At 40.0% G+C, this 14,416-nt stretch overlaps 1 pseudogene across 1 annotated transcript in view; it reads right to left on the bottom strand.

Moving 5' to 3' along the window:
- The window catches only part of LOC307066040 (centrosomal protein of 78 kDa-like), a 216,001-nt pseudogene extending 202,479 nt beyond the window's left edge, over positions 1-13,522 (bottom strand). Inside the window, exons 1-3 of the transcript in view lie at positions 13,303-13,522; positions 12,539-12,671; positions 9,448-9,694 (exon numbers count right to left, since the gene is read on the bottom strand). The product of the transcript in view is annotated as a centrosomal protein of 78 kDa-like (transcript). The remainder of the gene's footprint in view (positions 1-9,447; positions 9,695-12,538; positions 12,672-13,302) is intronic.
- Positions 13,523-14,416: the final 894 nt, after the last annotated feature.

Raw genomic sequence — 14,416 nt, 5'->3', positions numbered from 1 at the left:
CTTTAATCATTATGGCTTATTGCAGAAGATTAGAGACAGAATTTGACATTGAAAGCTTAGATTCCAGTTTTTAATGAGACTTCTTCACCATGCCTTTATGTCTAAGGGAAAAAATTCTGGTCTGTACTGCCATTAATGATAATACTGCTTTAGAGAAATGTTCTGGAGGGAAAGGATATTATTCAAATTTATTTTTAAAGTATTTTTTTTTGGTTTGACTTTGTTTCTTAATTTTCTCATGCTAGGATGGGAGGGCAAACAAAACCTAAACTAACAATACCAACTATACGTGTGTGTGTGTGAGTGTGCCTGTACTTATAAGTATGAAAATACAACTTACAAGAAAAAGCAAGGCCAGAATCTATAAGGCTAAGGATTTTGACTTTATCTTAGACGCAAGAGAAAGCAATTAAATGAAAAGATAGTTGTGTAGATACTAGGCTGTTCAAGTAGAGCAAAGGAGAAATGGTAGTGGCTAAGATGGTGGCAATGAAGATGAAGAGAAACATTATATATGTGATGAGAGAGAGAGAGAGAGAGAGAGAGATATGAGATTCCAGAGAACCTAATGATGCAGTCTATGCAGAAAATGAAGAAAAGGAAGGAATTGAGGATCATTCCCAGGTTTTTGCATTGAGTTACTTTTTGTGTGAATCATGGCACCATTCACTGAGGAAGAAAAGATTTGCAGGATGGGACAGTTTGAAAGAAGGAATAATTGAAGTTTCATTTTAGACATGTTAGTTGTAGAGACGTCAAGCAGTGTTCCTCATATTTCTCCAATGAAAAGAATCACCTGGGGATCTTATTGCACATATGGATTATCACCTTTTCTGCTAGAACTTCTGGTTTGGTAGTCTGAGTTGTACACAAAGTACTGGATTTTCTCACACTGCAGAAGAAAAAAAAACACACTGAAGGAGGTGGGAAAGAGCTAACCTAAGTAACTTTGGAAAACAGTATTTTAATATACTGTAATTAACCATGCACAATATATACTGAAAAGCTAAAGACAAAAAGAAATGTACACAAACATTGAACTTGTTAGTAAATTTATTTTTCACACGTGTACAGGTTAATGATTTTTAAATATTTTATGTGTATTCCAGAATTGAGCAAATGAATAAATAGACTGCAAATAATGAGAATCAGGTTCTAATTGTTAAAGAGTGACAAATAAGGAAAGGGTAAGGGAGGCTAGAATAAACCCTGTGGTGTTGGATTGGAATCAAGGTATCAATTTGAATTCATATATCAATTTGAAGTTATATATATATGTAGATAGACAGATGATAGATAATGTGTGTGTGTGCACACGTGTGTGTGTATACACACACACCCAGATAGATAATATGAAAATAGAGATACTTGTATATTTTTATGTATTCGTATATATATTTTTAGCTCTCTCTGCTGAAAACACAATGAGGTAGCTTGGATAGTGATAAATCCACCTCATACCAAGATTCTGGTTTCTGAATACCATTATTAATGCAAGGAACAAGAACTCCATGGAGAAATGACTGATTCAAGGCTGAGACAGAGGAAAGTAAAAGATGGGTCTGGAGCATTTTGTGGTGTCAGAAAGTAAGATATTACTCCAAAAATTGTATGGCCATGTAGGAAAAATATAGGAGACAGCTAGAAGGAGTACCACTGACCAAATATGGAACACTTTGAGAAACAAAACTATTAATGATAGTAATAAATTTTAACCCGTAGAATAAAATAAATATCCACAAGTTCACACTGATGTATGTATATATATAAACAAATAACCAGATAAATACATAAATGAACGAGAAGAACAGCTCTTTCTTATACTCAAATTATAGTTAATAAATGTAGAGGGAATGATGGGAATAGAAAATGAACAATCATCAAACACCACAGTAATTGGGGGAGTCAAAAATTATTGATGGATGCTAAAATTAGTATGGGAAAATTAAACAAGAAGCAGAATATTTGAACAATCTCAAATAATTACAAAGGGAAAATAGTGATTTTGCAGCTATCATTATAACTAAGTCATCAAAGTTAGCATCCCCAGTAGTGAGACATACAGATTTGTTTGTACCTCTAATATGTACTGAAAATGGCATAATATCTCTCCTGAAGTGTTCTTGTCAAGAAATACATATCCTCAGTCTAACCATGAGAAAATATCAAACAAACCCTATTTGAGAAAAATTCTACAAAATGACTGGCTAGGATTTTCCATTAGTTCAAGGTCATAACAGACAAAAAAAGGCTGAGGAACTATCCTAGATTAGAGAAGAATGGGGAGATATGACAAGCAAATGCAATAAGGGATCCTAGATTTGAATCTGGACCACAAGACAATAGGCAATATTTGAATACGAGTCTATAAATCATTAGTAGCATTGTGACAATGTAAACTTTCTGCTTTCAATAATTATACTCTAGTAATATAAAATGTTAACATTTGGGGAAGCTGAGTAAAGGGTATATGGGAACTCATACTGCTATGTTTGAAGTTTTTTGATAAATAAGATTTGATAACACAGTTTTATAAAAACTTAGTTTGGACATTTCTGAACCTCTTTTTTGTTTCCTTATGGAAGAAAGTTGCTTGTTTAGGGTTAATACTAATTCAATGGGGGTAAGATCTACACAGGACCAACCCTAACATTCATAGTGTGTGGCACAGGAAACAACTTTGAATGGCCATTTCAAGGAACAATATACTTAAGTGTATACAATGAGTAAAATGGATGAACTGCACAAATTAATGAGTTGAAAAACCATAGAATCATAGAATTTTCTCACTGTAAAGGCCCTTACTTTCACAACTTTTCATAACTTTTCAGTTCCTATGGGTAAATACCAAAGAGCATGATTACTAGATCACTGTATGGTAAACGTACGTTTATTTTGTAAGAAACTGCCAAGTATCCCGCTAGCCACAAATGAGAATTCCAATTGTTCTGCATCATCACCAACCTCGGTATTTCAGTTTGGGGATTTTAGCCATTTAAATAGGTGTGTAGTGGTATCTCATTATTGTTCTAGTTCAAAATTCACTGATGACATGGAATGTGTAGCATCTTTTCATATGCTTATTTGCCATGTGTCTATTTTCTTTGTTTAACCATAGTAGTTTTGTTGTTTTTTTTTAACCAAGGCCTGCTAACTCTTGTCCTCCTGTGTCTATTTATGTTGTCTTTTTTCTTTCTTTCTTCTTTTTTTGAACTTTTGATCATTTAGTCTTTTTCCTGGTTATGTCCAATTATTTTTTATACTAAAATTGGGCTTAACTTATTTTAGGAAACTATAAAGATACCTCCACATTCTGGATGTTGTTATCTTTCTCTTGAAAAGATTTACTTTGCTCCATGGCAGACAGTTACTATAGGGACTGGTAACCTTAGTCCATTCTCAGTTTGAGCTCATTCAAAGCCGTTTTTCAGTCTGTGTGAAGGTTGGTCTATTTCTGTCTTGTCCTTCCTCTAAGGGTGTTGCCCTTTGGGATTACCATGTGAAAGCTTGGATTCTCCCTATTCCCAACTACCCTTGTATTTGTTAGGCTTTAAAGGTAATGGTTCCTCCAGCCCTGTGAGACTAAAGATACACTTAGCTTGTCATTCCATTAGTTGTTGCCTTTAGCTTGAGCTGTTGCCCATTGGCTTCTGTGGTTAGAGTCTTTTGAACTCCTTGGCTTTTCAGTTCCTAGGCTGTACGATTTGAATCAGCAAATGCCCAAAGGAGAAAAGCTGCACCAAATGTCAAGCTTGCATCTGTGTTTCCCTTCTCTCCACAACTTGGCCCACATGTCTTGGTGTGTCTCTAACATTCAGATGCCAGTGAACAGATGTTTTCTTACTTTATCCAGCTTTTCAAAAATTTCTTTAGACTTCACCTGATCTTATGTTATTATTGAACTATCATCTCAATTACCCCTAGGAAGAAAATTTACAATTTTATGTTTTATTTTTTTATTTTCCATATTACCTCAGTTTCTGTAGAGACCTTTTACCTCACTGTTTGGTCTAGTTCCTGTGTTAGCAGTAAGATGGAGATAAGGTGGAGGCTAAGAATACTGGGGGGAAATCACTGATGAATGATATGTCTTGTCCTTTTTGTTTTTCCTCTCCTTATTTATTACTCTGGCAGCCTACATTTGCCCTTCTTCATTTGACCCAGTTGCCCAAATAAGAAACCCACTCTGGTAAAGACCTGACTTTACTCTCATCAATGTCTGCATGTTAGGATTAGCTAGATGATGAACACCATGCCAGAGTTCTTTGTGTGACACTTTTGCAGACTTTTGTTAGCCCTTTAGTTTCCCTCTTGCCAACGCTGCTCAGATTGTTGAGGTTTTCTAAGATTCTATAGGTCAAACCTCTCTACCTGCATACCAGATGAGACCTTCTCTCTTTCCTGACTTCACTTGTGGGAGGTTAGCCCTCGGTTCTTCTTTTTCCCCATCCAATCATAATTGTTCATGAATTCCAAAAGGCCCTCAAAGTGTCTGTCATCCCTTTCTCTCTTCTCTTTTTTATCAACACTGTTAAATATTAACCACATATTTGCATACCTCTTTCTTACTTACAGTGGAATATTGGAAGGCTCGATCATTAAGTGTGAGCCCCACCAAACTAGGACTCATACAACACTCTCCTCTAGGCCAAAACTTTTGATATCCACTGGGTTTTTTTTATACTATATGTATCTAAATTTGTAATGATTTAGTTAATTCCTGAGTTATGTGACAATGAGAAATCAGTCAAATTAGCACTACAGAAGTGCAGCTTAGACCTAGGGACCAGAACCAAGGACCACAAAAACCTGTTAACCAATAAGTTTCACTTGTACTTCATGTTTAACAACTGCTGAGGGTGAATGGGAAGTGAGGGAAAAAGAGTTTAACTTTATATCACAGAAACTTGCACTAAAATGAAGAGGAAAATGACCCAGTTCCTGGTTCAAGTCACTGTAATCTGCTTCAATAAATAATAACAGCACACAAGGAAAACAAACACTATATGATAGGAACAATGGATAATTAATTACCAGGTCAGGGAGGACAGACTACACTTGCTATGGGATTTCATTAAAGACGGATTCCAGAAAGTACTGGCTTCTTCTGAGAAGACTTCTCAGAACAGGTAGCATTTAAACTAAGTCTTCAACAAGTATATAGAGGGTAGGGAACAGGCCTTCGGGCAGGGAACAGGCACAGTGTCAGGAATGGCACAAAGGGCTTATGGAATAGGGGACAAAACTGGCTGAGCACAGGAGTGCTACGTGTTGGGGAATATGGGGGAAGGCTGGCTGAGGTTGGTTAAATGAAACATAATTAGACGGAAGAGAAAGTAGGTGGAAAGACACATGGAAGACTGTGGAAAGCCCCTGAAGATGGAGGTCAGCATAATAATATGAAGAACTCAGTGGTACTTTGACACTGTATGAATGTCTAGGTTTAAAAAATCAGGAAAACACAATAAAAGAATAAACTACTGGTATAATGATATGTAACCAGAGGCCAGATACCAAAGAATACACACTGTGTCTTTCCATGTATGTCATATATGGTTATAGAGGTCAGCTTAGGTGTTGCCCTGGGAGAGTATGGAACAGAAAGAAGTAACAGAGAACCGTGTAGGGTGTTAGAAATATTTTATAGTATCTTGATCTGGTGTTGGATACATGGGTGCACAGAGATGTAAAAATTCAGTTACTAGCAATGCAGTTAACCTACTAGAGTTTTTTTTTTAATGTATGCATACATTAAAAAAAAACTCTAGTAGGTTAATTAGCCTGTCAGTTGTATGAAGTAAATTTTGGTCAAGGAATAGCCAAGGCAGTAATGCAGTAATAAGTTATAAATGTACTCACTGTGCTCTAGAATGTCACAATTGGAATACAAGAAATATGTGTAAGAAAAAAGACAAATATTCAATATTGATGGTTGGATGAGCTGAATAAGTTAGGTCACTCTACTTTCAATTTAAGAACTTGGCCAGTGTTTGGATACCTTTGAACAAAGAAAAAAAAGAAATACAATTTTTATTACGCACATGCTATGTATCAATCCCTGACTTATATTTTGACACATATAAACATGGGAAATATTGCACCTTGTAACTGAGACAATGAAGATGAGTGAGGTAGCTGGTTTTGACACTACAGGCTGAGAAAACCATCAGCTCATAATCGTAAGAAGTCTGAAGTCGGAGGAAAAGAATCAAGAGGAAATAGTGGTAATTGCCAGGAGCTTCTGGAAACTACATCAGAGATGAAGACTCCAGGATTGTTGAGCTTTCTAAGAGTCCCAAAAACTCAGGTAAAAACAGAGGGCTTAAAACTGAATCCTGGGGATATATGTATGCATATAGCTGATTCACTTTGTTATACAGCAGAAACTAACACAACATTGTAAAGCAATTATACTCCAATAAAGATGTTAAAAAAAACAAAAAAACTGACTCCTGCAAAGTAACAATTGTTAGGACAAACAGTAAAGAATTATAAGAAAAAGAATCACATGCCTGTCCCAACAGAGAAATATCCTAAGCTCCATCTCACCATTTCTCCGATTGGCCTTTCACAAAATACAGTCCCATCAGCTGAATATAGGTTTGTCAAGTAACTGTAAGACTGAATTAAACAAAAATAAATCAATTCCTTCCTCCAAAACTTTTCAGAGTATGTAATGTAACAAAGTGAAACTTGAATTTCATGTCAAGATGCAGAGTACAGCTCTTCCCAAATGCTTCTGTCTTGTAACTACATTAACATCATCTAAAACCAGTGTTCTGCAGGACAGAGACTGTGAAACGCTGCTCTCATCATGTAAGAGATCAAGTCCTTCTGAAAATCCATTCTTCCTTCTGCCCTTTCTCGTGTTGTCCCTGTCACCTGGAATGTCTGTCCTAAGCTCCATCTGCCAAAACCCTACCCATTTTTAGGATCCAAGAGATAATAAAAGGCTCACATTAATGAAAGGCAGAGAAAGAAATCCCTTCCTAGGGATCTACATTTCCTTCCTAGGGAAAAGAAAAATTGTAAAGTATACCACAGTGACCTTAAGTCTATGAATGTAACTATGTTGTGTTACTTTGAGTGCTGTAAAAGTCAATGTGCTACAATATACATGGATATGAATGTTTGATCTCTTACAAGTAGAACTTGCTGATAACTTTCATCATGAGCGAGGTTAATGATTAAGGGAGCCACTGTATTTAGCTCAGCCCTTATAACTAGGGAATATTAAAATTGGAAAGGTCCCTAGATATTAGCAAATCTATCCACCTCATATTCTAAGTAAGGAAACTGAGACCTTCATAGATTGGATATTTATATTAACAAAGGAAAAGGATATAAGATTGGCAGCAGACCTACCTTTTAGATTAAGAATTTTGAGATTTTTATAGACTACTAGGACATTATGTCCACTGATATTGAGACAATGTGTTTCTTAGTCATCATTTTCTATTGCACTGACCAAGCGAGGTGGCAGTCAGTAGTTGTACAAAGGGAAAAAGAAAACTTTAGAAACTCCCAATTTATATACACAGGGAAATTCATCATTCATGTTATTTAAGCTAACTGGATGCAGTTTATCAGCTACATTGAGGAATGGTGAAGTGAAGTGTCTATACAATTAACATGTTAGTTTGTGTCATGACCTCCCTGTTGTTCAAGTGAGTTAATGGTTAGCACTCAACTAGGCACTTAAGAGTCCATTATAAATCCGGACTAAACGTTTATTTGTGGCATCTTTATTCTTCTTTGGTGCCCTTAGGCAGAATTAGCCCTCTTATGTTTTGATAAATTCAAGTATTAAACAGGGCTAAGGTTTCACAAGTTCTTTGGCCTAAACATGGGGGTAAGGGAGACCAATGAGCTGGAGTACTTCTAGATTTAAGAATGGTCAGATTGAGGAAGAAGAGTCTTATGCCAGAGGTGAAAGAAGACTGATTATAATTATCTATTTTTAAAAATTCCAACCCTTTTCAATGTTCTGAAGTGATCAGGAAGTACATGGGTATGCTAGGAAGTAAGGGAGTCAAGCAAGAATATTCTCTAAGAGTTTGTGGATGGCAATGAAGAGGAAAGGAAGATAGAGACAATCCTAGAAAAGGTTTTGGTTGGCCATAATAATTGGTGGTGGTGGTGGTGGCGGTGGCGGTGGCGGTGGCGGTGGAGGAGGAGAAGGAGAAGAAGAAGAAGAAGAATGACACATGCAATGGGAAAGAGAAAGCAAGAATAGAGAAGCAAAAGGGAGAGTAGAAAAATGAGACAAATTTGGAGAAGGAAATGAGGAAGAAAACTGGGTGAAAGAAGGAGGCACTGATGGTAGACCACCTGACACTCAAACATTAACACGATGCACATTTAAGATGTGTCATCAATGGCCATGGTCATTACCCTCAAATAGTTTACAGTATGTGTTTCAGAGACATTTATAAATTGAAAATGCCATTAAAATAAGTGCCAGGGTATAAGTATTCATGGAATTGTATGGGAGAATAAAAAGTCCCCCGTCAAAGAGCCTTCTGAGACATCGGAAAAAAAGGAAAAACCTAAAAAGCATAAGACTCTTCCTATTTTCATTTCCAATGATACATCCCAATCTTGATGATCAATCAGCGATTTAAATATCAACTATAAACACAGTATTTTATGAGCTGCTATGCAGTATACTATACTAGAGCAATAGAACAGAGAGGACCTCAAACCCTCTGTTCCCTCAAATTCAAAGGCACGCTTCCTGACCCCTCCAGACCACTACTGGACACAGGGAACACACACTAATGTTTCAGGACCCCAACCAGCAGTCACCTGCTTTGTGATTACTTCCATGACACACCCTCACTAACACCACTGACTTTCCTGCTCCTACGGGACACGACATATATTTCCTATTTTAACACATACCACAGTGCATTATGATTGCAGGTAGATGTTCTAACAACTTAAAAGAGAATGATGACTTTTTTGTTCTTTACATCTTGTTATTTCCCTACTCATAATACTTCTTGAAGAGAAGCCATAAAAATATAAACAAACACAAAAAACAGATAATATACAAAACGTGTGCTTTGCACCTTAACACAAACTTAAGTAAAATTAGTTCTGACAGTATCCGGCATGACAAACTTCCATGGTACAAATGAGAATGGACCAAGGTTTGAGCAGGTACAGGAGACAATCCAGGCATGAACAACACCAAGGAAACGTAGACAGGAAGTAACATGGTGTGTAGGAAATCACGAGACCAGTCTGATGGCAAGAGACTTAAACAAGACTGAAACTCACTTTCTAAACCTCCATCTCCAACTGGACAATTCACAAGACACAGGTGCACCGAAGTGGCCAAATATTCAATCCCTTTAATGGGGAGGAACAGTTTAAAATGTTATTGCTTTAGTTTGCCCAAAAGCAACTATCAAATGTTGGCAGGACACAATGAAGGCTTACCTTTGTTAACATAGTTAAGTCTCTCTCTCACACAACTAGCCCACTTGGCTCCACGTTCCTTAGCGCACCCGATGCACTTACACAGCATTGATGAGCTTTACACAACTGGAAGCTCACATCTTTATTTCTTATTGCAGGAACACAACATCTGGAAACTTTATTTCTATCGGAAGCTAAAGCAAAATTATTGTAAAATGAGTCATTTAAACCACACATTTTATCACCGTTAAAAAGCATCTGCTCTGTGCTAAGGATTAGAAATGACTCCTGTCCTTAAAGCCTCATTAAGGACGAAGATCTATAAACTCAAAATTTCAATCACATGAGATAAAGAACCATAACCTTTAAGCACAGAAGTGCCTATGGAGGCCAAAAGTTATATCTAAGTGATGGCTTCATGATAACCCTGAAGTACAGTCTAGAGAGATAAGGCTATGCAGAGTTGGAGTAGGAGGTGCATTAACTGCACAGGGAGCACCTGTGCAAAGGCACTCAAGCCTGACACCTGCTGGGCTCTGTAAATACTGCAGGTGGGGATGACTAAAGACCAGGGGTCCAAGTGTGAGAAGAGACAGAAATAAAAATAGAGATGTTGGCCCAAGCAAGCCTGGGAGAGAGCATGGCTTCTATCCCACAGGTGATGAGGCCTGGGGCTACCACTGGCTGAGTAAGTAAAGCACCCTGCTGCTGAAGGACCAATTAGATAAAGGGAGTAATCACAAAAAGCTCCCCTTCCTCAGGGCCAAAGAGCCCCAGGAGGCTTGGCAAAGCACAGTTCAGATTACAGGCCTCTGTGCAGAGCACATGCTGGGCAGCTAGTATGCACTAACTCTGTGTGGGCAAGCCATTAGCAGCATTATTTTAGGCATATCTTGTCATGTTAGAAGATCACTCAACCCGAGTAGGCAGATGAACTTAGAGGAACTGAGACCAGGGGCCGCGAAACAACCCAGGAGTTTCTACCATAGTCGGGGCAAAATGTAATGTGGATGAAGAAGCAAATTTAGGAGGAGGCCAAAATTTACAAGCTAGACCCACTGGATGAAAGTCATAAAGAAAGTTCAGTGAAGGAATTCTGAAGAGAATGGGCTCTGCATTTTTCTTACAATCAATGTAAAATATTAGGCAAAATTAAGTACAGTGGCTTTTAAGGTCCCTTCCAGCTCTAATTTCTTTTGATTTCTAACTTATTACTCTGGTTAAGTAAAGTCCCTTCAGAGGTACAGAACAGTTCCTACACCTGAATGGGATGCAAAGAATAATCTGACTTCTCTTCTCCAGGGGATGAGTTGAACTGTCCTTGCAGAAGAGGTAACACATGGTGAGAACCCCAGATCCTAGAAAAGGGCCAGGCACACGATAAGTATTCAGCTTTTTGAAAACAAATGAACAATCATTTCCTCTCCTACATCTTCACACCCTTTCTCTGCTGGCTGCTTTCTTTCAGCTTATAAACTTCCTCAATATACCCACTTAAAAAGCCCTCAGACCTATGATTCTTTGGATCTTCTTGTGGGTAACCTAAGTCTCTCCCATGCCTTCAAACACCTCTCCTCCCCAAAAGCCCAGATCTGAACCTTGGGCCCAGACCTGTCTACCAGGCCCCTCTAAAGCACTGAAGATGAAGTAAGATCCTCTCCCCACCCCCAATACCTTCCTACTGTGCTCTGTATCTCTCAAAAAGATGCAGCTGTAAACTGTCACCCACGCTTGCTGCCCTCCCTTTTCTAACTGGTCACCAGGCCCCACCCATTCTCTCTCAGATCTGCAAAATCCAGTCCAACCTTTTATAACTTAAGTGGGAACCTTAGATTACAATTCACCCTGCACCCAATCAAGTGCCTTGCACATGGAGGTCCGAGTGAGTCTCTAAACCACAAGTCCATCTCACTGTTCTTTAGGGTTTCCCACAGCCTTCAGGATAAACATCTAAACTTCTGACAGGACAAACAAGGCCCCGTTCCGTTGGGCCCCACTAGGTTTCCAGTATCAACTCTCATTTCTTTCCCAAACCCTGAGTTCCAGTCTTATACCTTAGTTTTGCCATATTTTCTTATATTTCTCAAACTTTGACACACACTGCTCCCTCCTGCCACCCCAGTAGCTTCTACATATCCTTAGAAAGGATGGCACCTCCTCCAAGAAGCCTACCCTGAACTTTCCCTTCCAAGATTCTGTGCTCTGCAAAGGGGAAAGTTTGGGGGGGGGGATCCATTAGGAGTTTGGGATTAACAAAGACACACGACTCTATATCAAATAGATCATCAACAAGGACCTACTGCATAGCACAGGGAACTCTACTCCATATTCTGTAACAAACTGTACGGGAAAAGAATCTGAAAAAGAATGGATATATGAATAACTAAATCACTTTGCTGTACACCTGAAACTAACACAATATTGTACATCAACTAACCTCCAATATAAAATAATAATTAAATTTTAAAAAAAGATTCTGTGCTCTGTAGCACCAGAACTCACTTCTTCCAGAGCACTGACTACTGTGCTTGTGTTTACCTGCCGCCCAGTAGAAGGGGAGATTACCTAGGGCAGAAGCATCGTCTCCAGCAGCCCTTGGTTCTGACAACTCATTCAAGTGCCAGGATACTTTACACACATAACCTGCTTAATTAATTCTAAGAACCCACAGAAAGAGTGGTTTTTAATGTCATTTTACAAGTGTGGGGATTGCAGTTCAAAAGTAACCTGCCCAGGCCACAGACAGCATAAGCCCTGGAATTCAAACCCTAAGCTGCCTTCACACCAGTGCTCTTTCCACTATATGATACGACTACTGAAAAGCAGATTTTTTTTTCCTGAGCCCTGTTTTAATGGAAAGGAAATGAAGCTGGGATATACCAATTTCCTAATCGCTTTGGCGTGTACTAGGCAAAGTCGTTCAACAGACCAGGTAACATCTGTGGAACAATTAACGATGCTCCAAACTGTCCTAAGTGTTCTACATTGTAGGGTCTACAAGCATTAACACAGTGCGACCTTGTAACCTCCAGGGAGAGTGAGTCCTGTTCAGCCCATGCTACAGATGAGAACACTGAGACCTAGAAGCCTTAAGGCACTCGGCCGGGGTCACCGAGCCGGCAGGAGTCCTAGGCCGCACGCCCCATCTAGCGCACGCACACCCGGGCACTGGGCACCGGTTCTAGTGCCCACCCTCCACCTTGCACCATCTAAAACCCCGCTTCGCAGCGCCCACACGAGAGCCCCTGGAAGCGGGAAGTACAAAGCTGTCTCAAACAGATGAACCAGTTTGCAGGGCAGAAGTTGAGACACAGATGTAGAGAACAAACATATGGACACCAAGGGAGGAAAGCCGGGGGGGGGTGGGGATGGTGGTGTGCTGAACTGGGCGAGTCGGATTGACATGTATACACTGATGTGTATAAAATTGATGACTAATAAGAACATGCTGTATAAAAAAATAAAATAAAATCATAAAAAAAAAGAATACTGTCTACTGTCCTCCACGCCCGCCCCCTGGAACACTCACTGTAAATATCCAGGAGGTGCTTGCAGAATGAATGTATCAATGAACAAACAAGCTCACTCATTTCAAACGTGCAGTCACATGCATAATCTGACCTTCTGAGAAGTTAAGCTTCTGGAAGGAGCCCATTTTCTTAATGTATTCAGCATCGAGTCATCACAAAATATGAACTCTTATAAAGTACTGCCCCCTCACTTCCCATGAGAAAGCAAAATTCCTCAGCAGGGAAACGGGAGGGTAGCAGACATTACCCGCAAACTTTAGGAAGGCTGCGGCTCGCTGAGCACTTCACTAGGGCCCCTGACCGCCTGCCTGGTAGTAGGACAGACACACCAGGAATGGCTGCTGACCGGCACAAAGAGCGCCCGGCCAGGCAGGCAGCACACCCCGCACCCTGCCAACCGAGGTCTGACCAGCAAGGGAAAGACGCTCTCCACTGCAGAACCGCCCACCACTAGAAAGCCAGGTCCTGCCAGGGCCTGGACACACGAGGCCTTCCTTACAAGGGTTACAAATCTGTGGCCTTGCTCTGCCTCGAATAAAAGACAGTGACGGGGACAACGCGACCATCTCCAGATGAACTTTCAACTTCGTTTCAAGTGCCTGGGTGCTGGGTCACAGTGGATTTCTAAACTCTTCCAATATTCAAAAATACCAATTTCTAAGATGCAGAAGGGTTGTTAAACATACACTTAGCACAGACCCCAGTCCCACTCCTGAGTATTTTCTCAAGTGAGGTAAAAACCCAAGTTCACATGGAAAACTGCCCTGGGATGTTTACAGCAGCTTTATTCCTGACCCCCTCAAAACTGGAAACATCCCACAAGTCCTGCCACCCGCAGGCGAATGGACAAACGGAAAATGGAATACAACACAGCCAGAAAAAGGAGTGGCTTCTCATACCCGCAACAACAGGGATGACGGACTTCCCTGGTGGTCCAGTGGTTAAGACTCCACGCTCCCAATGCAGGGGGCCCGGGGTCCATCCCTGCTCAGGGAACTAGATCCCCCACGCCGCAACTGAAACATACTGCATGCGGCAATGAAAATCCCATGTGCCGCAACTAAGACCCAGCACAGCCAAGTAAATAACTAATTAATAAATATTTAAAACAACAACAACAAAAAAACAAACCCGGGAGGAATCTCGCATAGGTTTTGCTGAAACAAAGCAGCCAGAATCAAAAAGCTACATGCTGTTGTTCCGTTTATCTGACTTTCTGGAAAAGCCAAAACCTTAGGGACAGAGAGATTAGTGGCCAAGAGGCTACAGGCACCCTGGCGCCAAAGGGCAGCAAATGGGATGACAGGATTGCTCTGCCGCCTGATGGCGATCAAAACTCCTACAACTGTGCACTACAAGTGAACTACGCTTCACGGCTACTAAGGACACACAAATTATTACATTTTGAAAAATGCGCCGGCCAGCCATCCCGTGCATGACAAGTGCAGTAAGAGGGGCGG

This window comes from Hyperoodon ampullatus, assembly GCF_949752795.1.
Source record: "Hyperoodon ampullatus genome assembly, chromosome: 2".
In the NCBI taxonomy this organism is placed as follows: Eukaryota; Metazoa; Chordata; class Mammalia; order Artiodactyla; family Ziphiidae; genus Hyperoodon; species Hyperoodon ampullatus.
The sequence above is the reverse complement of the archived record's forward strand: the minus strand, read 5'-3'. Positions and strand labels throughout refer to the sequence as shown.